Source organism: Panthera onca, chromosome C1, assembly GCF_046562875.1.
Source record: "Panthera onca isolate mPanOnc1 chromosome C1, mPanOnc1 haplotype 2, whole genome shotgun sequence".
In the NCBI taxonomy this organism is placed as follows: Eukaryota; Metazoa; Chordata; class Mammalia; order Carnivora; family Felidae; genus Panthera; species Panthera onca.
The window spans coordinates 158,063,808-158,091,533 of record NC_138346.1 but is presented as its reverse complement, the minus strand read 5'-3'; the positions used below and the strand labels follow the sequence as shown (position 1 = coordinate 158,091,533).

The 27,726-nt window shown below is 40.4% G+C and overlaps 1 protein-coding gene and 1 long non-coding RNA gene across 3 annotated transcripts in view; both read left to right on the top strand.

Moving 5' to 3' along the window:
- ST6GALNAC3 (ST6 N-acetylgalactosaminide alpha-2,6-sialyltransferase 3) overlaps positions 1–27,726 on the top strand; it is a 533,022-nt gene that overhangs the window by 3,016 nt on the left and 502,280 nt on the right. The window lies entirely within an intron of this gene.
- LOC144617238 (uncharacterized) lies at positions 467–26,879 on the top strand. The gene is made up of 3 exons (XR_013557542.2): positions 467–1,562; positions 20,398–20,524; positions 26,584–26,879. It is a non-coding gene; the product is annotated as an uncharacterized LOC144617238 (long non-coding RNA).

Here is a 27,726-nt window from a genome sequence, read left to right as displayed (position 1 = left end):
ATTTTGAAGACTGAATCATATTTACTATTATGGAGCTTGTGTTTTTGTAAGATAACTTTTGAGGCAGTGTTAACTTTACTCTGTGGGTGAAAACTAATTTTCTCAACAGATTTTTGAAGTAGATTTTATTATCCATTTTTATATATGAGAAAACTGAAAGAGAGGTTATTATCTACATAGCAGTGACCCTAAAAGTGGGGACCTCTGACTAGCTAAGAAGATAAGCCCATGACAAGGCAGCTGGGATGGGCTTTTGCAGCATACAGAACCATCCCCTTGGTGTGCTGTGTATGGTGAACAAGCATTCTGCCCAAGCATGAAGCTGGCTCTTGTAACAGAATGATGATTATGGCCTCAATAATCATTTAATTGTGAAATACATATTCATTCCACATTGTATGGGCTTTGAAGCCAGAAATATGTGGGTTTTACTTACTAACTGTATAACCACAAGCAAGTTTCTTGATTTCATTGCTCCAGTTTCTAGAATGGGGACAATCGTGCATTCCTCAATGGGTTATGCTAGGGGTTAAGTGAGAATATTGCACATTAGAGAGGATAGGCTAGTAATAGTTAAGTAAAAATGAGTCTGGGCTCAGTCAGTTGAGTGTTCCTTGAGTGACTCTTGATTTCGGCTCAGGTCATGATCTCACGGTTCATGCGATTGAGCCCTTCCTTGGGCTCTGCACACTGTCAGATCCTGCTTGGGACCTCTCTCCCTCTCTCTGCCCCTCCCCTGCTTACTCACAAACACACACAAGCACACGTGCTCTCTCTCAAAATAAATAAACAAAAACAAAAACAAGTCCAAGTTTTCAGTTCCTTTCTTGCCACACTCCTGGTTAGGCAGCTCTCCTGGGTAGCTGTGCTGTTGTGAACAATTAAATCAAGGACCAGTCTTTTGCCAAGGAGTGTTTTTTTTAAACGTCTTTGAAATTTAATAGACAAGAACAATATCTCATTTGTATTTTTTTTTAATTACTAGTGAAGTAAAACTTTTAAATTTATATTGTCATTTGTTTCTCCTCCACTGGCAAAAGTTCTGCTTATCTTTCCACTCCTAGTTCAGTGTCACATCTGCGGTTAAGCCTTCCTGTGCTTCACCAGGCTTGTTCTCTGCTTCCATGGTATGAGTTCTTATCTCTGTAGCAGCAGATATTACCCTGAACTGTCGATTAACTGTTGACATGCCCGACTCCTCTGTTTGATTGTGGACTCCTAGAGGGCAGGGGCCTTCAGTAGGTCACTCAGCTAGTGTTTACTGAACGCTGTGAATGACTACTGCTGGTAGTGTGGGAGTATATGGATGGAGATATTGGTGGCCACCCAAATGAGTCTTGGGGGCAGCAGAAGCCTTGCCTTATTCAGCTTGGTATCCATAAATGCTAGCCTGACTTTCAGCAAAGTGTTCCCTAAATGCTTGTTGAATGTATTAATGCATTATCTTTTTGTTTTTTTAAGATGTTTATAGACATGGGCCTGATCTATCCACCTCTGTAAACATCTGAATTCTTCATGGATATAGCATGGATTTTTCACTCTAACATACAGCAAGCAAGCAGGTAGGGCTTATCAGTTACTTTGCGCCTTCTCAGTTTGTTTCTCATACATCTGTTACTGTGTCTCCTATAAATTCTGGAGCCAATTTGAAATCTGAAGGGAAGGGGAAAGGGAGCGCTGGACTGGGAGGAAGAAAGGAGGAAGTATAGGAGTGGCTTATCTTTTGTTCTTCTGATCATTTTGGTTCTCTAGGTTAACAGAAACAAAAAAGCAAAAGCAAAAACAAAACAAAACACCAACACCCACAATCCCAATTTGAGGTACTCAAACTGAGGTCTCAAAGTGTTAGAAAACGGTGTGGCTTCACTGAGCCTGGAAAACCGCAGAGACTTCACAGGTCCACAGATTACAAATCTGAAACTCTAAGAAAACCCTAGCAAGTGGGATGGACAAGGCACCTCATCTAATAAATCTGCCCTGATGTTTCTTTCTGCTGCGCAAGAGATGCTAAAGTCTTGGGAGCAGCCGTCCTGCCGAATTTTCAGTCTTGTGGTAACCGAACAGAATGTTTTTGCAACTTCCACGTGCTTTTGCAACGTTCCTTTGGGGAACCCGTCTCTTGTGTAAAAGCAGTGCTCTTTGGATGAACTGATAACAATAGGAACAATAATAGTTGCTATTTATTGAACACCCAGAGTGTCCTGTGCTGAGTGCTTTATAGAAGTCATCTCATGCAAACTTGTATTATAATGAAGATACCGAAGTTCAGAGACACTAAGTAACTTGTCCCAGGTTGTGTGGTTAGTAAGTAGTGAGGATGGAATTCACCTGGCTCCGTGTGGTTAGTTAGTAAATGTCTTTTTACCTTCAGTGCCAATTGAAGTGAATATTTGTGGGGACTTTGTGTTTACTTCACTATCTTCTGCCCAGGCAATACTCAGTCTAGACAGCTTCCTAACACCCGCCTGGTGAGGATCATTTTTAGCTGTGTTGTTTTTACTTGTTCCTTCTTCAGAGTTTCCTTTGTGACTGAGGAACTAGGGGAAATAGAGGGGCGGCAGAGACTGAGGAGGTAAGAAAGTTCTAATTCTGCCTCCAAGACTGAATAGCCCTTTGATCCTGGGCAAGTCACGTGACCTCTACCCCTAGCCTGAGAAACCCACATGTCTCTTTGGGGGTGGGAAGGAAGGAGAGGGATAATACAGAGTTGGATTTGCCCTTAGGCCAAGCTTCAGGGCCCCTGCAAGGCTTTGGGAAGAGGCCCTGGATGTTTGTATTTGTAATTTTATATCCACTTTCTGAAAGAGTCCCATAAATCGTATAAACTCAGGCTCCCCAAGTGGACCCCCTCTGGGGCCGTGTTGGTGTCCAAAAGAGTTAATGCTTGCAAAGGCACTCTTCCAAGCAGAACCCACTGCACACATATGGCAAAACTATTATTAGCATTATTAATAGTTAGATAACAGCTTGAGTTGAGGAACCTGTCTTGGGGACTGGTGGGAGGAAGAAGGGTTTAGGTCTGAGGAAAGCAGAGGGAGCCTATTAAGCTTTCCTGTAGATGGCTGGGGAAAATTATGAAATCTCCTCCCCAGGAGGAAAACCTCTATCTGTTTGTGAAAATTTAACACACACTTGTGCCTGAGGGCTGGGAGTTGGATGAGTTCTTTTCTGTTTCCTGGCTTCTGGGAAAAGTAGAGGAAGGCATTTTTCTAATTGGAGAGAGTAGATTTACAAGTGCTACCAGGATCCCATTACAGAAAGTTGCTGTTAGCTCCTGGTTATTAAAAGGCTCATTATTCAGTTTATGGATTATCCAGATCCTGTCAACCCTGGCCGTTCTGATGTACACCTTTTATGCCTTTTACTGCCAATTAGCACCTGCACCAGAGCCAGGAGAGGGAGAGGAGCTACACCCCAAATTGTTTAATTCTTCTCCTCGTTAATAGCTGTGTCAAGGTTTGTCAGCAGGCAGGTGGTTATAGGAAATGGCTCAAATGAGGTGAAGGGATTATCTGTGCTTTCACTATTGTTTTCTCTTTTCCCTCAGCGCGAGGACTGAGAGTAGGCTCTGGTTCTGATTTTAAACTGATTTAAAGTGGCCTCATCAGAGACCTTGGCCCAGGGTATCCAGAGACTTCAATAAACAGGAGCCTTGGGCTAGGTAACATTCTCACAGAGGCCCTGTGCCCCATACCCCATCATCTCCAGGCCTCTCTCATTTCCTGTGTGATGTGGATGGGTGGGGGCTCACAACATCTGGTACTTGGGAGGGTGGGGGAAGTTATTTCCCAAAGAAATGGCTTGGGAGCCAGGAAAGAGGGTTCTTGTACTGGAGTCGTTCTAGTATTTGGGTAAAGAAGAAATGTATTTCTTTGCATATACTTAGTAATGTAAATATGTAAATAAAAATATATACCCAGGGTGCCTCAGTTGGTTAAACATCTGACTTCCGCTCAGGTCATGATCTCACAGTTCATGAGTTTGAGCTCTGTGCTGGGCTCTGTGCTGACAGCGTGGAGCCTTGACCCCACTTGGAGTTGTCTCTGTCTCTCTCTGCCCCTCCTCCACCCCTGCTCACACTGTGTCTGTCTGTCTGTCTGTCTCTCTAACAAAAATAAATAAACAATTAAAAAATATATATATACCCACATTCATACCATCATATCTTAATATTTACCCAGATTTGAAAAGTCTTGCACATAAAATCCTTCTTGGAAGACACTTGTAATTTCAAAGGCTATCTTGTACAGTCCTAGTACATTTATTAGCTGTGCCTTTACCAGACACAAAAATAAAAACTTCTTTGGTTTGTTATGAAAATCATATTTGCATCTTGCCCTGAGAACATCATGATCACAAGGGAATTAGAAGTAAAATGTGTGTGTCCTGCATTGGAGATGAGTCACGATGTGGGATTAGAGTGTGCACATGGAGCTCGTCTTAGGTTTCAAGGACTAGAATGAGCAAATAGCTGTTCTGGGATGGCCCCCTCCTTGGGACAAGGGGGATACACAGTTGCAGACCGCACGGCTGCCACTCTCAGGACCCCTGTTTGGCGTCCCTGGCCCCACCAATAGACTGGACTCTAAAGAAAGAGCGGTGAAATCTCCCTGTGAAGGTTTTGCCTTATCAATCAGGGAAAACGGTAACCAAGAAAGAGGGGCTAGTCTCTAGGGTGTGGGTGGTAAAAGGTTTTGGGTGCAGAGGTCAGAGCTGTACCGACTCTGCGTCTGAGTCCAGCTTTGTGATCAGTATGAGTAATGACGGTCGTACATTTATTTAACGCAGTGCTGTCCGGTAGATACATAACGCAGCTCACTTATACACTTGACATTTCTTAAGAGCCACATGTAAAAAACAAAAGCAAAAAGAAACAGGCAGAATTTACTTTAATAGTACGTTTTATTTACTCCAGTATATACAGAACATTTTCATTTCAACATGTAGTCAATATAAAAATTATTGAGATATTTATATTTTTTTCACTAAGTCTTCAAAAATCAGTGTACATTTTACTGTTGCAGCATCTCTCAGTCAGGATGCTAAATTTTCATTAGAGATTTAGGTTTTATAACATTTACAGTCAAAAGTGTGGATTCACGTGTTCAGGTTGCTCCAAAGGTGGTCAGAAGTTTTCCAAGAGTTGAATCTAGTGTTAGTTTTTAAGTGTAAATTAAATAAAATAATATGAAATAAAAAATGTGGCCTCTCAGGCACACCAGCCCTGTTTCAAGTCTTAAAAGCCAAATGTGGGTAGTGGCTACAGTATCGGACAGCATGTTTATTCAGGTGTTCATCCTCACCGTTGGAAGACACCACTAACCATGGAGGCAATGAGAGCAGTGTGTAAGCGGGTAGGGGAAAGGATTGCCTACTGGATGAGAATCAGAAGGGGAGGACACTCCTGTTGGTCAGACTGATGGCAACAGAGGAAAGCAAATGAAGAGCAAGTAATGAGTGTTGGACCCAAGGACACATTAGAGCCTTTATTGAGCCCTTGGAATTTCAACTAAAATGGACTCCTACGTTTTTCCATATGCTGGGCCTGATTGGCCCCCTAGGTGTTGAGCAGCTGTGAATTCTCCCAGGGAATGCAGCTTTGGTCTCCATGTGGCAGTGAACTCCTGTAGGCTTTGAGGTCAGAGACAGACTTTATACACTTTTATTTGAGCCATTCCATTGCTCTAGGAGGGCAGTGCACATATGGCAGCAATTTGAACATCCAGAATAAACCACATATCTTCTTTTAAGTCGATAGAGTAAGGTGATTGGAGTTCCTTTGGCTTATTTTTCACTTCTTATTTGTGTGCATATAAATTCAGCAATATGCTAAAGCTGTGTGTCCAGTGATGCTTAGAGCAAATCAGTTTGTAAACCTGTAGCTCTGTTTAGTGTAGACTTCTGCATTTTATACCTGCCCTGCTCCACCTAGTCTTTTTGGATCATGAGATGGACAGTAGGTGCCATATGCTGAGGGCCTTCTCTCTGGCAGACAGCCTGCCAGATATTTTGAAGCTGTTTATCATCCCACAACAAGATTTCAGAATGGGCATTATTTACTTTTGTTGGACTGACAAGGGGACTCTGGTATATATTGCTTAACAACTTTGCTAATGCAAGAGTGTTAGACCAGGATCCTCAAAGGAGAGCCCTTGGGCCAAATCCCCTGTCACCTGTTTATGCATAGCTTTAAAGAGCCTGTGATTAAGGATGGGTTTTGCATTTTTGAGCAGTTGAAAAAAATCAAAAGAAGAATAAGATTTCATGATGTGTGGGAATGTATGAAATTCAAATATCAGTGTCTATAAATAGTTTTACTGGAACAGCCATGCTTGCTTCTTTCCCAGTGTCTGTGTCTGTTTTCGTGCTACAATGGCAGGGTTGAGAAGTTGATGTTTGGACTGTAAGGCCTGCAAAACCTTAAACATTTGCTGTCTGTCTCTTTACAGATAAAGTGTGCCAACCCGTGGGCCACACTGTTAAGTTCTTTCAGTAGAGTGTAAGAGCTGGAGACAGGGCTGGTGTGGGTTCTCCCATGGGTCTTCAGCACTAGCCCTGGGGCCTCACACTGTGGGTGTCAGGGGTATTTACTGAGCATGGGGCCAAGCACTGTATGTGGAAGAGGGGACTAAAGCTTAGGGAGGATATGTGATTCCTCAAAGCCAGATAGTGGGGTTGGAACTCAGACTCCAAAGCCCAATAAGGCTGTTGCTTCTAACAGATCTGCTACCACAAGTGCTGTTCAACTTGAACGGTGCCAGGACCCCTGAAAAGCTTATTTCACCAGAGATTGCTAATCCCCACCCCCAGAGTTTATGATTTTGTAGGTCAGTCCTGGGTTAGGGCTCAAGAATTTGCATTTCTAAAAAGCCCCCAGGTGATGCTGATGAGGCCCATGTGTGGACGTCAGTCCTGACATGCTACCTCCTGTTCAACAAATAGTTGTTGAGTTATGGAAGGCTTAACACACCTGCAATGGCCAACAGAAACTGACAAGAATTTAAGTCAGTTTAGAAAGTCAAGTGCATTCAAATAAAACTTTTTAGGCATTATAATATTTGATTTCTTCCTTCATTATTCTCATTAACCCCCAAGCTTTCTAATGCCATGGGGCTTAGACCACCGTGAATATTGGAATGCATATGCCTCTGTGTCCAACAGCAAGGGGCTGGGGCTGAAATGAACCCCTTTCTGGTGGCACCCCTCATGTGTTTCTGGAAACTCAGTTTCTTTCAAATCAGTTGTGAAATCAGTTTATGTTGATTTATAAACCAGCGATTTGGTTCCTGCTGATTGTATGTCAAACCCCTTCTTGCTTTGTTTCTGCCTCTGTCCCCTCCTCCCCCCAACCAAGCCCATTCTGCTGGGGGTGCAGAAAACAGCTTCTGTAGTCAAGTTGTACTGGCTTTGGTCATGAAAGTTAATGCATTAGTGTTAGAGTTCACTCTCTTAATTATTGGCTTACTTGGTCTCATATTTAAAAAGTCATTATTTAAGGATTAGGAATGGGGAGAATGAAGACCAGCGAAAGATGATAGCTTTTCTTTTTTCATGTTGATGATTCACAGCCTGTTTGGGATTTAATAAGTAACACAAAGCATTGGAAACTGCTGATTTAATCTCTTCTCATAGGCTCATGTTGGCATAAAGAAAATAAATCTCTAAGGTGTACCTTTTTACCTTCTCCTGGCTCTCTATTTCCATGCCTTTATTTATTATGCAGTTAATTTTTCTTACCTGCCCCCCCCCCCCCCCCCCCGCAACCCACCCACTTTCATCTCTGGCCTCTGGGTCCCTCCCCAGTGCAGTTGTTACAGGGGCCATTAGTTAGTATGTTTAAAGAACCATAATCTCAGCTCAGTAGAAGGGAAGCCATACAGAATTCTATTACCAAGTAGATAAAACCCTCTTGCAGGGTCCCAGGTTATAAGCCACTCTGTTAGGAATTCTCTGGGAAATGTGACTCATTTCTGTGCTTGGTATAAAATCATTGGTATGGTGTTCATGACAGCTCAGGGATGTCATCCCACACACCTTTGCCACTGCCTGGAGGCTGACTTTACAACTACTTGTGTTTGCTTTTTTTATTGCTGACCTTCTCGACCTTGTCGTCCTTTCTTTCTCCCTATTTCTAGGAGAAAATTCATTCCCCAGGAGCAGCAATTACCTGCCACTTTTCGCCTGCTCCCTTATTTATTTTTTCTTTCATTCTTTCAGTTGGGAATAAGAGAATCTCTCTTTCCTACCCTGGTTTATGTCACTTAATTATTTGTTCCTTAGCTGGTTTAATGTTTATTTAATTCTGCCATGCTGTTTAACCCCAGCAGCCTGGTTGATGGCTTAAGCTGAGCCAAGATTTCTGCATGTGACTTCTCACTTGTTGATAAAGTAAGGTTTGTTTTTCTCTCATCCATGTTTGACCCTTGATATTAAAACCTTATTTAAAGACATGACATCTGAAACCATGTTCCATTCGGTATTAGAAAAATCGAAATTCACTGTATATTCTAGATTTGAGGATGTTAAAGAGGTCTGTGTTTGACCTATTTTTGCCTTTTATCTTCAGCAAATAGAGGCTTTTGTGAAGAAGAAGTTTATCATCAAGCACTTAGAGAGAACCCGAATACTATGGGTGAGAGGAGGGGTAGAGGGAATGGAGATGAAAGAAAAGCTGATGATTTATTTGTGTATTTTTTTAAAACAATTTTACTTTATTTTATATATGTATATAAGTAAACTCCACACCCAACATGGGGCTTGAACTTATGACCCCGAAAGCAAGAGTCATGTGCTCTACCAACTGAGCCAGCCAGGTGCCCCTGAGAAGCTGAGAATTTAATTCTTTTCTAAGGGAAATTTGGGTCTACATGGATGATAATATTAATTGTAGCAATAGCTTATATTTCCTGAGTACTTGCTATGTTGGGGCTTTCTGGACTTTATATGTTTGCATTATCTCATTTGTCAAGCTCATAAGGTACATACTATTATAAATTCCGATATAGATGAGGAAATTGAGGCTTAGAGAGGTTAAGGAGCCTCCCCAAGGTTGTACAAGCATGGGGGGTGGGGGGGGGCTGGGATTTGAATCCAGGAGTCTGGCCGAGGTAAAATATATGTAACAGAATATTTTCCTGTAGTCATGCATGGACAAACCTATTTGTAACTTGTCCACAATAATAACTTTAATGATAAAATAATGTCAATAAACATTTTCTGGGTCCTAACTTTATTGTAGGTACTCTATTTAAGGTGTGCACATGATTTCCTTCAATATTCAATAATCCTGTTTAGAAAAATACTATTATCATATCTTATTTACCTGTGAGGAAACTCTGAGGTTTAGACAGAACTTACCTTCTTTGCCCAAGGCTCCATGGCTAGTGAGTAGAAAATTTGTGTGACCATATTATTTTTGTAGCTATTATTTAAAAAGAATTTTTTTAAATTAAATTTCAATTTTAGTTCTGGTATAGTTAGCAGTGTTATATTAGTTTCAGGTATACAATACAATGATTCAACAATTCTATACATTACTCAGTGCTTATCATGATAAGTGTACTCTTAATCCCCTTCATCTGTTTCACCTGGTCTCCACCCCCCCATGTGCTTTATCTTGAATGAGTACCCTCAGTTAGTTTTTTTTTCCTGAAGCATACTTCAGAATATGTGGTTCCAAAAGATATATATAAAATATTCCATCCAAAAGAAATAGAATACACATTTTCTTCTAGTAAGTACAGAAGAATCCCCTGTTTAATCACATAAAAAGAGACATAACAAACATTACAAATTTAAGAAGACTAAAATCATACCAAGTATATTTTCCGACCACAATGGTACAAAGCAAAAGATCAACAATAAAACAAAGTTGGAAAATTTGCAATGTAAATATATGTTTCTTTTGAGGCTTTTTTTTTTTTTTTGAGAGAGAGAGAGCACACACATGTGCGGGTGAGTAGGGGAAGGGCAGAGGGAGAGAGAGAATCTTAAGCAGGCTCCACTTCCAGCTTGGAGCCCCACCATGAGGCTCTATCTGATGACAGAGATCATGACCTGAGCCAAAATTGAGAGTTGGATACTCAACCAACCAAGCCACCCAGGCGCCCCTACAATGTAACTATTAAACAACATACTACTGCACATGCAATGGGCCAAATAAGAGTTCAAACAGCAAATAAAAATATATCTCAAAAGAAAAAGAAAACCCAACGTTCCAAAACCTATGAGATGCAGCAAAAGTGAGTGTTAGAGTTAAATTTGTGTTAGAAATGCTTGTATTAAGAAACAAATATCGGGGTGCCTAGTTGGCTCAATTGGTTAAATGTCCAACTCTTGATATTGGCTCAGGTAGTAACCTTGCGTCATGACGTTGAGCCTGAGCCTGCTTGGGATCCTCTCTGTTGCTCTCTCTCTGCTCCTCCCTGACTCATGTGTGTGCGTGCACTCTCTCTTTCACTCCTTCAAAATAAATAAACTTAAAAGAAAAAAAAAAAGAGGGGCGCCTGGGTGGCTCAGTCGGTTGGGCTCCACACTGAGCGCAGAGCTTGAAATTCTCAATCTCTCCCCCCCCACCCCGCCCCTGCTCTGCCCCTCTTCCCTGCATGTGCTTTTTCTCTCTCTAAAATAAAAATATTTAAAACAAGAAGAAAAGTTCAAGTGAACAACATTACCACATAAGGAACTGGAAAAAGAAGAAATTTAGCTAAAATTTAGTAGAGGAAGGGAATAAGAAAAATGAGAAATAGATAAAATAGAGGCCAGAATAAACGATAACATAGCATTGTAAGTAATGACCAGTTAAAAAAAAAAATATTGTTGGGGCACCTGGGTGGCTCTGTTGGTTAAGCGTCCGACTTCAGCTCAGGTCATGATCTCAGTCTGTGAGTTCGAGCCCCACATCAGGATCTGTGCTGACAGCTCAGAGCCTGGAGCCTGCTTCAGATTCTGTGTCTCCCTCTCTCTCTGCCCCTTCCCCGCTCATGCTCTGTCACTCTCTGTCTCAAAAATAAATAAAAACATTTAAAAAAATTTTTTTTTTAACAATAAAAAAATATTGTTATTGGCTAACATTTATTATGCGCTAAGGCTTAGGCACTATTCTCAGCCCTTTACACTTACTAACTCGTTTAATCTTTATTTTCCAGGTAAGGAACTGAAGCAGAGAATGGTTAAAGCCACCAAACTCTTTTTGGCAATGATAGTTTTTGGCAAACTATTTTTGGCAATGACAGGCACTTTGGTTCTGGTATCTTTGTATGTAACAAACATGCACATGGCCACACACCTTGTTTTTAATTGTTGTTTTTGTTTGTTTGGGTTTTTTTGTTTGTTTGCTGTTTTGCCATTTTGGTGGTTTACCTCTTAGTGTAGAGAAACACTTTGGACTGTTGAAATATATCACAGTGTGAAATCAGCCTGCTTCCAAGGAGATTATGTAAATGAAATAGATTGCTTGATTTTTGTTTTTTTAAGTGTATTTATTTTTGAGAGGGAGAGAGAATCCCAAGCAGGCTCCAGCCTGTCAGCACAGAGCCCAATGTGGGGCTTGAACTCACAAATCATGAGATCATGGCACGAGCCCAAGTCAGATGCTTAACTGACTGAGCCACCCACATACCCGAGATTGCTTGATTTTTGACTTGAGAGAAACTGAATTAAAAAAAAATTTTCTGTGTTTTTTTTGCCTTTAAAGAATTTTGAATCAGATCACCCTTGGGAAAACCCACTTAGGTTATCAGACATGAATTTATTTCCTTTTGGAGATGGTATTTGTATTTGAGCCTAAGGCCATCATTCTGACTGGATAGGGAATGCCAGGAAGTTTTCCATCTTGACTGCTCTCCCTCTGTTCTCCTCTCTGTTGCCCATCCCCCTGGATAACTCCACTGGGCAGCCAGAGTGATCGTTTAAAAAGTAGATCAGATTATGGTGGTTGCCTGTCTAAATCTTTTGGTGGTTTTCCATTCCACTTGGGACAAAATCTAAACTCCTTCCCACGGCTCACAGTACTCATGATCTTGCTCCTACTTATTCTTGAGAAATCCTCTCCTATACCTTAGTCCACTGCTCATTTTCATGCAAACCAGTTCTTGGACCATGTCAAGTTCCTTTCTGCTTCAGAGCTTTTGGGCTGCTGGTCCTCTGCCCCCAGATTCTTTTTGAGGCTATCTCTTCCCCTCTTCCATGTCCCAAATTAAAATGTATTGCCCCAGACAGGCCTTTTGCTGATCATGCCAATAAAATATAATTCTTCCTGATATTCTGTATTACGCTTCCCTGTTTATTGTGTGCATAGCATTTTCTTAATATATGAATGCATGGTTTTTTTTTTTTTTTTTTTTTTTGTTTACTTGTCAGTCAGAAGACTGAAAGGGCAGGGATCATGATTATTTTATTCATCACTATGTACCTAGCATCCAGCACAGTGTATTTCACAAACCAATGAGTGGTTGAATGAATTAATTTAAGGGGGGGAAAAAAAGCATGTGCAAAGTTATGGTGGCATGCAGCAACAGGTCATTTTGGGAGTAGCGAAAAGTTGTGGATGGCGGTCATTGGGCTGGTTTTGGGAGCTGGAGGAGGTTATATATATGGGTTAGATCGTGAAAGATTATGTGGGTCCTGCCAAGGAATATGAACTTAATACTCTGGAAATGAGGAAACACTAATGGGTTTTAAACATATTATTTTTTTTTCAATATGAAGTTGATTGTCAAATTGGTTTCCATACAACACCCAGTGCTCATCCCAAAAGGTGCCCTCCTCAATACCCATCACCCACCCACCTCTCCCTCCCACCCCCATCAACCCTCAGTTTGTTCTCAGTTTTTAAGAGTCTCTTATGCTTTGGCTCTCTTCCACTCTAATCTCTTTTTTTTTTTCCTTCCCCTCCCCCATGGGTTTCTGTCAAGTTTCTCAGGATCCACATAAGAGTGAAACCATATGGTATCTGTCTTTCTCTGTATGGCTTATTTCACTTAGCATCACACTCTCCAGTTCCATCCATGTTGCTACAAAGGGCCATATTTCATTCTTTCTCATTGCCACGTAGTACTCCATTGTGTATATAAACCACAATTTCTTTATCCATTCATCAGTTGATGGACATTTCGGCTCTTTCCATAATTTGGCTATTGTTGAGAGTGCTGCTATAAACATTGGGGTACAAGTGCCCCTATGCATCAGTACTCCTGTATCCCTTGGGTAAATTCCTAGCAGTGCTATTGCTGGGTCATAGGGTAGATCTGTTTTTAATTTTTTGAGGAACCTCCACACTGTCTTCCAGAGCAGCTGCATCAGTTTGCATTCCCACCAGCAGTGCAAGAGGGTTCCTGTTTCTCCACATCCTCTCCAGCATCTATAGTCTCCTGATTTGTTCATTTTGGCCACTCTGACTGGCGTGAGGTGGTATCTGAGTGTGGTTTTGATTTGTATTTCCCTTAAACAGATTGTTAAATGCAGTTGAGGTGTTGAGTCAAAGAGAACATTCTGGTGTCTCACTGTCTTTTAGAGTACTCGGAGTCCTGAGATTGACTCTGGTTATTGTCCCTTGTACTTGGAAATTACTTGTCCCAATTATGATTCTGCTGCAAGGATTGCACAGGCAGAATTTCAAACAGAATGCTGGAAATTAAAATTTACCAAAGATGGAAGTGTGCTTGTGTATGGCATAGCTTGGTGTTTTATCTGTCAAACGCTGATGAGCCAATGATAAAATAAAACTAAACATTTTATACAAATAAGTTATTACTTGTTCAACTTCCCATTTAATGAAGAAAATCTTAAATTGGGACATTATATCTTGAGTCATTTAAGTGATACATGACAGACTTTAGGCTCTGGTAGAGCTGACTTTTATATTCAATTGATTGTATTGCTTTTAAGGAGGATGCTGTATAGTTCTGCCCTGTGGATCATTATGTGGCGACTGCCTTGGGACCCTGCCTTGAAAGGACAATATTATTGTCTTTGCAGCAGCTCTTATCTATTGAGCACCTACTTTGTGGCTGGCACTGAGCTGGTCATCATCCTACATTACCTGTGGGTAAAACTTTAAAGCATCTGTTTGTGGTAGAGGTATTCCTATTTTACAGATGGAGAAACAGGCTCAGGGAAGTTAAGTCGATAGTCTCCCCTTACCCACTGTGTTGCCTTCCATGGTGTCAGTTACCTGTGGTCAGTGGTGGTCTGGAAGCAGATGATCCTCCTTCTGACCTACCATCAGAAGGTTAATAGTAGCCTAATGCTGCATCACCAGGCCTACGTCATTCACTTCACTTCAACTCATCACATAGGCATTTATCATCTCACATCTTCACAAGAAGAAGGGTGAGTACAGTACAATAAGATATTTTCAGTGAGAGAGAGACTACAGGTATATAACTTTTATTACAGTATATTGCTGTATATTGTTATAATTATTGTTTTATCATTAGCTATTGTTGTTAATCTCCTACTGTACCTGATTTATGAATTAAACTTTATCATAGGTATGTATGTATAGGAAAAAATCAGTGTGTGTATACACACACACACACACATATACCATATATATATGGCTTCAGGCATCTACTGGGGATTTTAGATTGTATCCCCTGTGGATAAGGGGGGTGTGACTAGTTTAATTCTCCCAAGTGAGTATTGGAGCTGGGGAATTAAATTCAGATCTGTCTGACTCAAAATGCCCTGCTTTTATTTTAAGTCTGCTCTCCTACTTCTGTAGAGGAGAGAATCATATAGGACTATTGAAATGAACTAAACATAACTATACTTTGAAGGAGCTTATAGAAATGATTTTGATCTGAGTGAAACCAAATATTAAAAAAATCAAAGAATTCTAAGAACACTTTTTTAATTTGGAGAACTTTTAAACTAGTTTACACTTAGGCAGACATTTCATTCCACCTGTTTAGCTCAATTCAGCCCTAGTAAGATTAGTTTCTCTGATGAATGGGTACCTGAACAGAATTTCGATGGAGAAGCGTGAGCGTTGGGACTGCTGTCCTGCATTCACCTACTGGTCTCCCCTCCACAGTCTCCTCTTCCCTCATCATTCTTTTTTTTAAATTGTTTTTTAATGTTTTATTCATTTTTGAGACAGAGAGAGACAGAGCATGAACAGGGGAGGGTCAGAGAGAGAGGGAGACACAGAATCTGAAACAGGCTCCAGGCTCTGAGCGGTCAGCACAGAGCCCGACGCGGGGCTCGAACTCACGGACCATGAGATCATGACCTGAGCCGAAGTCGGACGCTCAACCGACTGAGCCACCCAGGCGCCCTGTAGAAGGAACTTTTAAAAACGTATGTAAGTTGATCTCCTTCCCTTGCCTAACCGGTCATGTTTTCGGGAAAAAATTGCAAATAACTTACAAATTATAAGAGGTTAATATCCAAAATATATGAAGAACTCCCACAACTCAATAGCAACAACAACAACAACAAAATTAGAAAATGGGCAGAGGCTCTGAGTAGACCTTTTTCGAAAGAAAACATACACACGACCAATAGGTACACAAAAAGATACTCAACGTCACTCATCATCATGGGGGGAATGCAAATCAAAACCACAATAAATATCACCTCACACCTGTTAGAAAGGCTATTATTAAACAGGTGAGGATGTGGAGCAAAGGAACTCTTGTGCACTGTTGGTGGGAATGCAAATTGGTGCAGCCACTGCAGAAAACTGTATGGAGGTTCCTCAAAAATTAAAAATACAACCATCATGTAATCTTAAAATTCCACTTCTGGGTTTTCATCTGAAGAAAATGAAAACACTAACTCAAAAAGATATCTGCACTACCATTTCACTGCAGCATTATTTACAGTAGCCAAGACATGGAAACAACCTAAGTGTCCAGTGATGAATAAATTTATAACAGGCTTGCAGTTATAAAATAAATAACTCCTAGGGATATAATAGACAGCATGATGACTATAGTTAGTAACACTGTATTGCATATTTAAAAGTTGCTAAGAGGATAGATCTTAAAAGTTCTTATCACAAGAAGAATTTGTAACTTTGGTGATGGATTTTAGTTAAAATTTACTTATTGTGATCATTTTGCAATATATACAAATATCAAATCATTATGCTGTATACCTAAGCCTAATATAATGTTATATATTAATTGTGTCTCAATAAAAAATGCATTTAATATGATCTTGTTCCCTTGCTTAACTGATCAATGGCTTCCCTTTCATTTGAAATAAATTATTTTTATCATGACTCCACAGGCCTGTATGACCTGCCCCTGCCCCCCTCCCCAGCCTCTTCTAAGGCACTTATCCCTGCTATCTCTGCTTTGGCTCCTCTGAGATTTTTTTCCTGGACCTGAAACAACATTTGTGGGGAACAGTGGGCAGCTCTGTGTGGCTCCAGCTTAGGTTGGACTGAGGAGGACTGGTGGGAGATTAGGTAGACTAAGCAGTTTGGACTTGACCTCATCCAAAGAATACCTTCGGAATATTTTGGATGATGGAACACTTTTGAAGCATTTTACGCAGAAGACTAAATGTGCTGGAGCCATTGAGCAGGGGATAGAAAATCCTATTGTCTTATTGACTCTTTACAATGTTCAGAGTCCTTGGATTGGGTCTGGTTATTGTTCTTTGTACTTGGAAATTGTTTGTACCAATTATGGCAGCCTTAAAGATGACGCAGGCAGAGTTTTTATCAGAGAGTTGTAAGTTAAAGCACGACAGTGCCATTTCTCTCCCTGGGTGTGGTAAAGTTAGTCACATTTAAAGAACATGTTCCTTGTTGAAGTCAAAGTGCTAGGCTGGGGTCTTGTGTGGGCTCCAGACCACAGTCTGTGTGACTACACTTTAATGAGATTGTGTCATCTATAAAATATGTAAAATCTGGATAAGCAAATATATCAATCCATTTGAAAGTGCTGATAAAAGTAAAATATTCTTGGCAAATAAAGCTAATAATACAGGGATTGACATTTTCATTTAATCAGGGCAAGCCTAAATTTAGAAGTAGTCTTTTGAGCTCTCAGATCATTGATGGGGCAGTTCAGGTTCTTTCTGATATGGACGAACACAATGTTTGTAATCTTAAACTGTAATTTTAAGGGTGTGAGATATATCCGGCCCACTGCCTATTAAATGCCTGCTGTTTCCCACCCTTGCCTTGGGGCATGGTTCCTTATTACTGCCCTTGAGGCAGCCGTTTTATGAGCAATTCTGAGCTCCAAACATCAAGCCAAGCACCACATACGTGCATGTCAGCTAAAGCTTCTACAACCCTGTGACTGTTTTGTAAGCCCCCTGTGACTTTGCATGGTTAATGAGGAAATGTAGGTTTAGAGAAGTATGTACAAGTTAAGGGTTTAGAGAAGTTAAGTGAAAGAGATCTAGTCAGCTCAGTTCTTATTGACTCCCCAAATCCATGCTCTTCACCCCAGCCCTGTTCTAGACATGAGGCTGCCCTATAGATAGGTCAGAATGGTAGGTAGGAACAGAGAAAGAGATCTCCTTTCCCATGGACCTTAAATAAAAAACCCATTTTGTGGCCATTCTGTCTGTAGCCCATCTTTCTGTGTTGGGTTTATTTCTCTAATTAGAAAAAACGTTGTTTTGCCTAATAGATTTTTTTTTTTTTAATAATAAGTAGTATAGGCATCAGTCTTTTCTAAACTCAATCAGAATTAAGGAGGTTTTCTATTTAAAGGACCTTGTGGTTAATCCTTTGGTAAAGAATTATTTTGAAATTTAATATTAATGCCTTAGTTATTTTGTTTCATAATTTGACTTAAAAAATAATGGCAAATCAAGCATCTTTTGTTATGTACCAGGTGCTCTATAAGAGCATTTTAACACATGTTTGTTTATTCATTTTGAGAGAGAGAGAGAGTGTCTGGATGTGCGCATGTGCACTGTTGACACAGAGCCCAATGTGGAGCTCGAACTCATGAACCATGAGATCATGACCTGAGCCAAAATCAAGGGTTGGATTGAGCCATCTGGGTGCCCCAATAAGAGGATTTTTAAATGCAAGTTTGTAATCCGATCCTCACGACAACCCTGTGATATGGGTGCTATTATTGTGTCCATTTTACAGAGGAGGAAACCGAGATGCAGGAAGACTAGATGAAGGGACGGCTTTGTGACGTCACAATGTGTGATTGCAGGACTGACTGCATGCTTAGAAAGACCTCACACTTGATTTAATTGCTATAGTTGCTGTCTAAAAATTCCTCATAGTTTTGAAGAAGGGGCCCTGCATTTTTATTTTGTACAGGGTCCCCCAAATTACATAGCTGGTCCTGCCTAGGTGAGTTCAGCGAGGAGTGGCAAAACCAGGATTCAAACCCAGACTACCTGGTCTGAAGCTTACACTCCCATATCCCATATTCTTAAAGCAAGCTCCCTCCACCTTCTTTTTCTTTGGACCTGTCTTTAGAGACAGGCAGTTTAACGCATCTTTGTTGAATTGTTTGGATTTGAGTTTTGTTTGTTGGGCCCGGTTATCTGATACACACAATTTCCCAGTTAGGTTGGGAGGAGAGCAGCAGGGAGGATTTGAAGATATGGCAAGAATTGCACATCCTTGCCGTAATGAACAGATCAGAGCCTAAAAATAAAAGAGAACAAAGTGGAAATACCGTAACACATTTGTTTTGTACAACTTTATTAGAAAAAATAGAAAACGACAGCTCCTGTGCATATGAAAGGGAAACAGTCCCCCAACACTGCCTATCTGCATGTGGTGCTCTGTGGATTGGTGACACTTAATTACCACATACAGTTTTATGGACTGTTTTATGAGAAGCTGCTTTTTAGCCTTTCATGGATTGCTATAAAGGGAAATCTAGAAAGACAGGAGAGAATTTACATCATATCACGTTGGCAAAAATCGTCCCTCTGTGGTCTGTGGCTAGAATCGGAGGCAACCCAAGATCCATCTCTTAGCATTTCCTGAGAACTTTCTGTGAAGAGGCAGAGGCCAGCAAAACAGTGGAGCTTGGAGGTAGGAGTGAGGATACAGGGCACCCAGAGCTTTCACAGAGGCAGGCATGGGCCCCAGGAGCCCCAGGAAGTCATCTGGACTACATTCAGAGGAGTCTAGAGAGCTCAGGGGAATTCTCTAGAGGTGAGAAAGAGTGTCCAAGATGGAGGGAACGGTGAAAACAAAAGCAAGGAGGCGAGGGAGATTGTGGTCAGGGTGAGCTGCAACTAGATGGTCCTGGCCACGGTGTTGGAGATGATGTTGGAAGGAAGGTGGGGACCACATACTGATGAACTTTGTGCGCCAACTTAGGGAGTGTAGGTTTATAGCCCGGTGTGTTAGGGATCACTATGATGATCACAGCTGACATTTATGAGGGTTTAGACACAAGTTATAAATACCCATGCGGTCCCTGGGCACACACATGCCTCACATATAGAGTGATGTAATGTGCACACTCAGTCATCATTGTTGGTGTATGTGGTGACTGAGGACTTTGGAGTCAGCTGGGGTCTTCACTCTACCAATTACAGCAGGACCTGGGGGCAGGCAGCAAACCATTTTGAACCTTTGTTTCTCTGTCACTAACCTGGGCATAAGAATCATAACTGCTTCACTGTTTGTTGTCATGAACAATATAATGTAAGGCTATATACTTTGTATAAATAATGTTTGTTTACATTTGTCCTTAGTGTAAGAAATTTTATCTACCACTTGTCCTTTTTTCTTCCCTTCCCTTCCCTTCCCTTCCCTTCCCTTCCATTCCCTCCCCTCCCCTCCCCTCCCCTCCCTTCCCCTCCCCTCCGCTCCTCTTTTCTTTTCTTTTCTTTTCTTTTCTTTTCTTTTCTTTTCTTTTGTATCATTTGTGGCAACTTTTATATCATTTCAAAGCTGGGGAGTCAGTTCTTGGCAGACTCTGGCTAATGAGTTGCCTTTTAGGAAGCCTGGGTGATTCATTGCCAGAATGGAAGATGGGCAATGTGTGGAGTTTTCTGGAGGCAGTGGGTCAGACTTGTTAGGAGGTGTGATCCTGGACACATCACTAAACCTGTCTGAGCCGGTTTCCTCCTAGAAGATGAAAACAAAGCTGCTAACTTGCAAGGATTACTGTGAAGAACATTTAATGAGCTATTTGATACAAAGTGTTGGCACATAGCAGGCGTTCAATAAATGGTAACTGTTATTATTTTTACTAGTGAAAAGAAATAACATTGTGTAGTGCTGGAAGAGCCCAAGAAGTGTTTATATACTTTCTCCAGTGTCCAATCTTTTTTTCCCCTCCAGGCTGAATGAGACTGGATATTTTGTAAATGTGGTGCAGCCTTTATCACAACACCATCAGACATGCCCTTCTGACACTTGGACAGATGAATCCAAGCATGAACAGCCAAGGGTTGTTGATTGACTTTTCTAACTTTTCATCCCCTCATGTGCAGGGATGGTGCCTACTCTGCCTGGTGAAGTCAGCCCAGAGATCAGAGGACCTGGCACCAGTGGAGGGCTTGGTTACCTAGGCAACACTCACCTATGCTGATGACAAAGGAGCTGTCACCACTGTCTGAGGCATGCATCAGTGTATCCAGTTATGGGGGAGATGGAAAGAAACAATTTTCTCTTGTAATGAGATAGATGCAAGTGTTAATTTCTTTTGAATGACAGCTAATTTCCTGTTTTCAGAGAGCAGGACAAAGCTTAAACTTTAACTTGTGGCTGAAAATACTCAGTTTTTGAACCTGGCAAAGCCTCATAAGAAAAAAACAGCCCTGGTGCTGGACTGTTGTTAGGCTTCCTGTCTTTTCAGAAGCTTATTGCATTTATTTTACTGCTTTGGGGGATTAGAAAATAGTCTCTGAAGGACATTTCTTTAATGACTTGGAATATTAACATGGAAAACTTGCTTGTTGGACAGTACAATGAATACTGTAGCTTTTGTCTCTAATTGGCTACTGGATCCTTCACTCTGTAGTTTTTTTTTTTTTTTTTTTTTTAATGCTTTCTCTGTTGTGAAAGATAATGTACATTAAGAAAAATACACAAAACAATTAGATAGTCCAATGATTTATCATAAGGTGGATATGTTTACAATTGTTACCTCTACTGAGGTGAAGATAGAACATTGCAGGTGTCTGGGAAGCACTCCTCCTCCTCCTTCTCCATGCTTACCTTCTTGAACTTTCCACAAGGAGACAGACCACTGTCTTGACTTTATAGTGAATAGCAAAGAAGTTAGTACTAGAAGTTTTATCATATATATTTCTGAACTCTGTGGTTTAGTTTTATATCTGTTTTGAATGTCACATAGATGGAATCATACAATACTGTTTTATGTTTGGCTTATTTTTTCCTAACTTTTTCTTTTAATCTGAGGTGCTTCCTTATTAAGGTGTATAACTGTCTTTCATTCATTTTACTTGCTGTACTTTATTATACCACAATTGATTTATCTCATTTGACTATTGATGCATATTTGGAGGGTGTTTCTAGCTATTGCGAATAATAATATTATGAACGTTCTTGCACATGTCCCTTGGGATACAGATATAGGCATTTCTCTTGGTTGTATACCTAGGAGTGAAATTGCTGGGGCATAGGATATATGTATTTTTACCCTTTGTGGTGTTAAAGGATAAATTCTTTTTTTTAAATTAAAAAAAAATTTTTTTTAATGTTTATTTTTGAGACAGAGAGAGACAGAACATGAACGGGGGAGGGTCAGAGAGAGAGGGAGACACAGAATCTGAAGCAGGCTCCAGGCTCTGAGCTGTCAGCACAGAGCCCGACGCGGGGCTTGAACTCACGGACCGTGAGATCATGACCTGAGCCGAAGTCGGACGCTTAACCGACTGAGCCACCCAGGCGCCCCTCTTTTTTAAAAGTACATCATTACTCTCCTACAAATATAGAATGAACCTGTGTCAAAGATTTCATTTAACTCATTAATTAATGGGGGAATCACTAAGGTATTATAACTGGTTGAAAGAATTGAAAGAACTACACATATCTAGGCAATAGGGATACTGAAATGAATTTACAAGTAAATGCAAAATGAGTCTATCCCCAAGGTAATAATCCGTTACATTCCATGAGACAATTCATTTGCATTTCTTTTTTTAATGTTTATTTTTGAGAGAGAGAAAGAGAGAGACAGGGAGAGACAGCACGAGCAGGGGAGGGGCAGAGAGAGAGAGAGGGGGACATACAGAATCTGAAGCAGGCTCCAGGCTCTGAGCTATCAGCACAGTGCCCGACACGGGGCTCAAACTCAGGGACCTGGAGGTCATGACCTGAGCTGAAGTCAGACGTTTAACTGACTGAGCCACCCAGGCACCCCTAGAATTGACTTTTAAAATGTCTCCTTAAGAAATCTTTCATTCCCCTAACTTCTTGAAAACATTCAAGTGTATAATATTAACTTTTAGAAACTGTTATTATTTGGCCTTTGAAATTCAAGCCTAAAAACCATTTAGAATTTATTTTTCTGTATAATGTGAAATAAACTATCAGTCCCCCCCCTCCCCTCCCCTATTATGGTATGCAGTATCCCCCCACCATTTATTAAACAACTGTCCTTCTAGGGGCACCTCAGTGGCTCAGTCAGTTGAGCCACTGACTCTTGATTTTTGGCTCGGGTCATGATCCCAAGGTTGTGGGATCCAGTTTCGCATGGGACTCTGCACTGAGTGGGGAGCCTGCTTAAGATTCTGTCTTGCCCTCTGCCACTCTCCCCAACTTGGATGCTCTGTCTCTTTTTCTCTCCAAACAAACAAACAAACAAACAAAAACTATCCTTCCACTCTTGCTTGGCAGAGGCACCTTAGTCACACATCAAGTGTTCATATGTGTTTGGGTCTGTCCCTGGGCCTTTTGTTAAATTCCATTGATCTTTTTGACTATTAATTAATTAATTAATTAATTAATTAATTTTTAAGTAGACTCCGTGCCCAGTGTGAAGCCCAGCATGGGGCTTGAACTCATGGCCCTGAGATCAAGACCTGAGCCGAGATCAAGAGTCAGACGCTTAACCAACTGGCACTTCGCTGTTTGACTATTTTTATACCAATACCACACTATAGTGTTTTTATAATAAATTGCATAACAAGTTTTTATCTCTGGTAGAGCCAATTCTTCCACCATGTTGTTGTTGTTGTTCTTTTTTTTTTAATGTTTATTTATTTTTGAGACAGAGAGAGACAGAGCATGAACGGGGGAGGGTCAGAGAGAGAGGGAGACACAGAATCTGAAGCAGGCTCCAGGCTCTGAGCTGTCAGCACAGAGCCCAACCCGGGGCTCAAACTCACGGACCATGAGATCATGACCTGAGCCGAAGTCGGACGCTCAACCGACTGAGCCACCCAGGCGCCCCCATGTTGTTCTTCTTGAAGGCTGTTCTAGCTCTTTATATTTTCTTGTGAAGTTTAAAATTAGTGTATCAAACTCCACAATAACTGTGGAATTTTATTTGTGATTTTTAAGGCTGCATTGGATCCCCAGAAATTTCACTCCTAGGTATTTATCCAAGAGAATGAAAGCATATGTTCATAAAAAGAGTTGTACTTGAATGTTTATAGCACTTTATTCATAATTACTCCAAACTGGAAAGAACCAATATGTTTATACAATGTCAAATTACTAAGCAATGAAAAGGAATGAACTACTGATACACCCCATAATGTGGGTGAATCTCAAAAACATTATGTTGAGCAAAAGAACCCAGGCACAAAAGAATATATACTGTGGGACTCCATTTATAAGAAGTTTTATAATAATCCCGACTACTCTATAGTGATAAATATCAAACCAGTGGTTGACTGGAGTAGGGGGTAGAGGAGATGGGGAGGCATTTGGGTATTGATTGGGGTGGTGATTACAGAGTTCATAAAAAAAAGTGTGTATTTGATTGTAATGTATACTTTAGTAAGGTTTTTTTTATTTGTCTTTTTAAAATTTATTTTTGTTTTGTTTTTGTTTTTTAAGACTCCATTAACCCTATAGATCTGTTTGGGAAAAACTGACATTTTCACAAATTGAATCTTTCAATCTACAAATGTGGCATATAGCTTCAAGTGGTACTGCCTTTAAATTCTCTGAATAATATTCTATTCTGCATGGATATTTTTCATATCTATTTAAATATGTAGATTTTTTTTACCATTTAATTTAATTTATTTTTTAAATTTACATCCAAATTAGTTAGCATATAGTGCAACAATGATTTCAGGAGTAGATTCCTTAATGCCTCTTACCCATTTAGCCCATCCCCCCTCCCACAATCCCTCCAGTAACCCTCTGTTTGTTTTCCATATTTAAGAATCTCTTATGTTTTGTCTCCCTCCCTGTTTTTATATTCTTTTTGCTTCCCTTCCCTTATGTTCATCTGTTCTGTGTCTTACAGTCCTCATATGAGTGAAGTCATATGATTTTTGTCTTTCTCTGACTAATTTCGCTTTGCATCATACCCTCTAGTTCCATCCATGTCATTGCAAATGGCAAGATTTCATTCTTTTTGATTGCCAAGTAATACTCTATTGTGTATATATATACCACATCTTCTTTATCCATTCATCCATCGATGGACATTTGGGCTCTTTCCATACTTTGGCTATTGTTGATAGTGCTGCTATAAACATTGGGTGCATGTGGCCCTTGGAAACAGCATACCTGTATCCCTTGGATACAGATCATGATCTCACAGCTCATGGGTTCGAGCCCTGCATCGGGCTCTGTGCTTACAGCTTGGAGCCTGGAGCCTGCTTCAGATTCTGTGTCTACCCCCCTCTCTCTCTGCCCCTCCCCCCCCACCAAAACAAATAAACATTAAAAAAATTAAAAATAAATTTTCAAGGTTATTGGCATAAATTTGTTCATAATATCTTATATGTTTAATGTCTATATGATCTGAGAGATGTCTCCTTTTAAAATTTCTGACATTGGTTTTTCCTCATTACTATTCCAAGGGTTTATCAGTTTTATTAATCATTTTAACACCTTCCTAGTTGATCCTCTTATGTTTGCTTTTTCTTCACTCTTTTCTGCTCTTATTTTTGTCCACTTCCTTTCTTCTACTTATTTGTTTTAAATTTGTTGATTGTTAAAAATGGTCTCTTAAAATGGGGTGCTAAGTTTATTGGTTGTCAGTTTCAATCGTATTTCAATAAAGTATTTTTTTTTTTAAATTTTTTAAAATGTTTATTTCTGAGACAGAGAGAGACAGAGCATGAGTGGGGGAGGGGCACAGAGAGAGGGAGACACAGAATCAGAAGCAGGCTCCAGGCTCTGAGCTGTCAGCACAGAGCCTGATGCCGGGCTCTAACTCACAAACTGGGAGATCATGACCTGAGCGGAAGTTGGTCACTCAACTGACTAAGCTACCTGGGGGCCCTCAGTAAAGTATTTAAATAATAAGTTTACCTTTAAGCACTATTTTCTTTGCATCCTAAATTAAAAAAAAATTTTTCAATATTTATTTTTGGGAGCAAGAGAAAGAGAGAGTGCATGTGCTTGCGAGGGGGCGAGGGGCAGAGAGAGAGGGAGACATAGAATCTGAAGCAGGCTCCAGGCTCTAGGCTCCAAGCTGTCAGCACAGAGGTCAGCGCGGGCTGTTCTCAGGAACGGTGAGATCATGACCTGAGCCAAAGTTGGACGCTTAACCATCTGTGCCACCCAGGTGCCTCGCATCCTGTAATTTTATATGAAATCATTTTGTTATCATTCAGTTAAGAGTATTTTCTAATTTCTACTGGGGATTTTCTAGCTACCATTTCATTATTGATTTTTAGCTTCCTTGCATTATGAGCAAAGAACACACTCTGATTTATGTACTTTAAAATATGTTGAGGGGCACTTAGATGGTCCTGTTGGTTAAGCATCCAACTCTTGATTTTAGCTCAGGTCATGATCCATCCCATGTCATGAGATAGAGAGCCCTACTTTGGGCTCCACACTGGGCATGGAGCCTGCTTAATGTTCTTTCTTTCCCTCTCTTTTTGCCCCTCTCCTGTTTGTGCATGCTCTCTCCCTTTCTCTCTATGTCTCTCTCTCTCTCTCTCAAAAGAAAAAAAAACGTTGAGACTCATTTGGTTCCATAGTATGTGGCCCATTTTTTGTACATGCTTGCTAAGTGCTTGAAAATAGCGTGTATTCTCTAGTTGATTGATGCGAAGTTCTGTATATTTATGTGGTCAAATTTGCTGTTTATGTTTTTCAGGTTTTCTATATGCTTACTGATTTCTTTTGTCTTGTTCTATAGATTTCTGAGAAAAGTGTGTTCCAATTCCATACTGTGATTATAGATTTGTATTTTTCTTCTTGTGTTTTTTTTCAATGTTGGCTTTACATAATTAGGAACTATATTGGAGAAATTTGCAGTTTGGAATTGTTATATCTTCCTGATGAATTGAAACCCTTGAATATTACAAAGTGACTCTCCATACAACTAATAAGAATTTTTGCCATAAGTAATAAAACAACACCAGCTTTCTTTCGGTTATTATTTGCCTAGTATATCTTTTTTAAAAATCCTCTTAGTTCTCACATTTATATATTCTTATGTTTTAGATGTATCTTTTGTATATAACATAATCTTGGGCTTGACAAGTTTTATCTTTTTTTTTTTTTTTTTCTAGAGAGAGAACAGAGAGAGCAGGAGTGGGGCAGAAGCAGAGAGGGAGAAGGAGAGAGAGAATCTTAACCAAGCCCACATTCAGCACGGAGACCAACACAGGGCTTGATCTCATGACTGTGAGATCAGAACCTGAGCAGAAATCAAGAGTCAGATGCTCAAATGACTCAGCCCCTCAGGCGCCCCAGCTTAGTTCACTGACTTTTAATGTAATTACACACATAGCTGGCTTGAAATTTACTGTCATATTAAATGCTTCTTTGTAGACCCGCATATTCCATGTTCCTAGTTTTTCCCTCTTCTTCTGAACTGAGTTTGTTTTATTTACCATTCCACTTTTTCTCTCTATTAGCATGGGAGTTTTATTTTTTTATATTATTATTTTGATGGTTACATTAAATATTTTAGTATGTGTCCTTGATTTAGGTCTATAAACACTTTAGTACCATTGATGTCTCTCTTGACTTGTCTGTCGTTTTTTTTTTAATTTTTTTTTTTTTTTTAATGTTTATTTATTTTTGAGACAGAGAGAGACAGAGCATGAACGGGGGAGGGTCAGAGAGAGGGAGACACAGAATCGGAAACAGGCTCCAGGCTCCGAGCTGTCAGCCCAGAGCCCGACGCGGGGCTCGAACTCACGGACCGCGAGATCATGACCTGAGCTGAAGTCGGCCGCCCAACCGACTGAGCCACCCAGGCGCCCCTGTCTGTCATTTTTATTTCACTTGTGTACATTAAAAAAATTTTTTTTTGATGTTTATTTATTTTTGACAGAGAAATAGAGCGTAAGCGGGGGTGGGGCAGAGAGAAAGGGAGACACGGAATCTGAAACAGGCTCCAGGCTCTGCACTGTCAGCACAGAGCCTGATGGGGGCTCAAACTCCCAAGCTGTGGGATCATGACCTGAGCTGAAGTCGGACGCTTAACTGACTGAGCCACTCAGGTGCCCCATGCTTCTATACGTTTTAGATGCCCAGGATACTATTCTTGTTTTACACAATCCTGATTTGTTTCGATTTACTTATATATTCGTCCTGTTCTTTTGCTCTTCATTTATCCTTTTATTGCTGATTTTCCATGTGGGATTACTTTCTTTTGGCTGAAGAACAAATACCCTTTAGTGTTTCCTTTATTGTAGGTCTGCTGG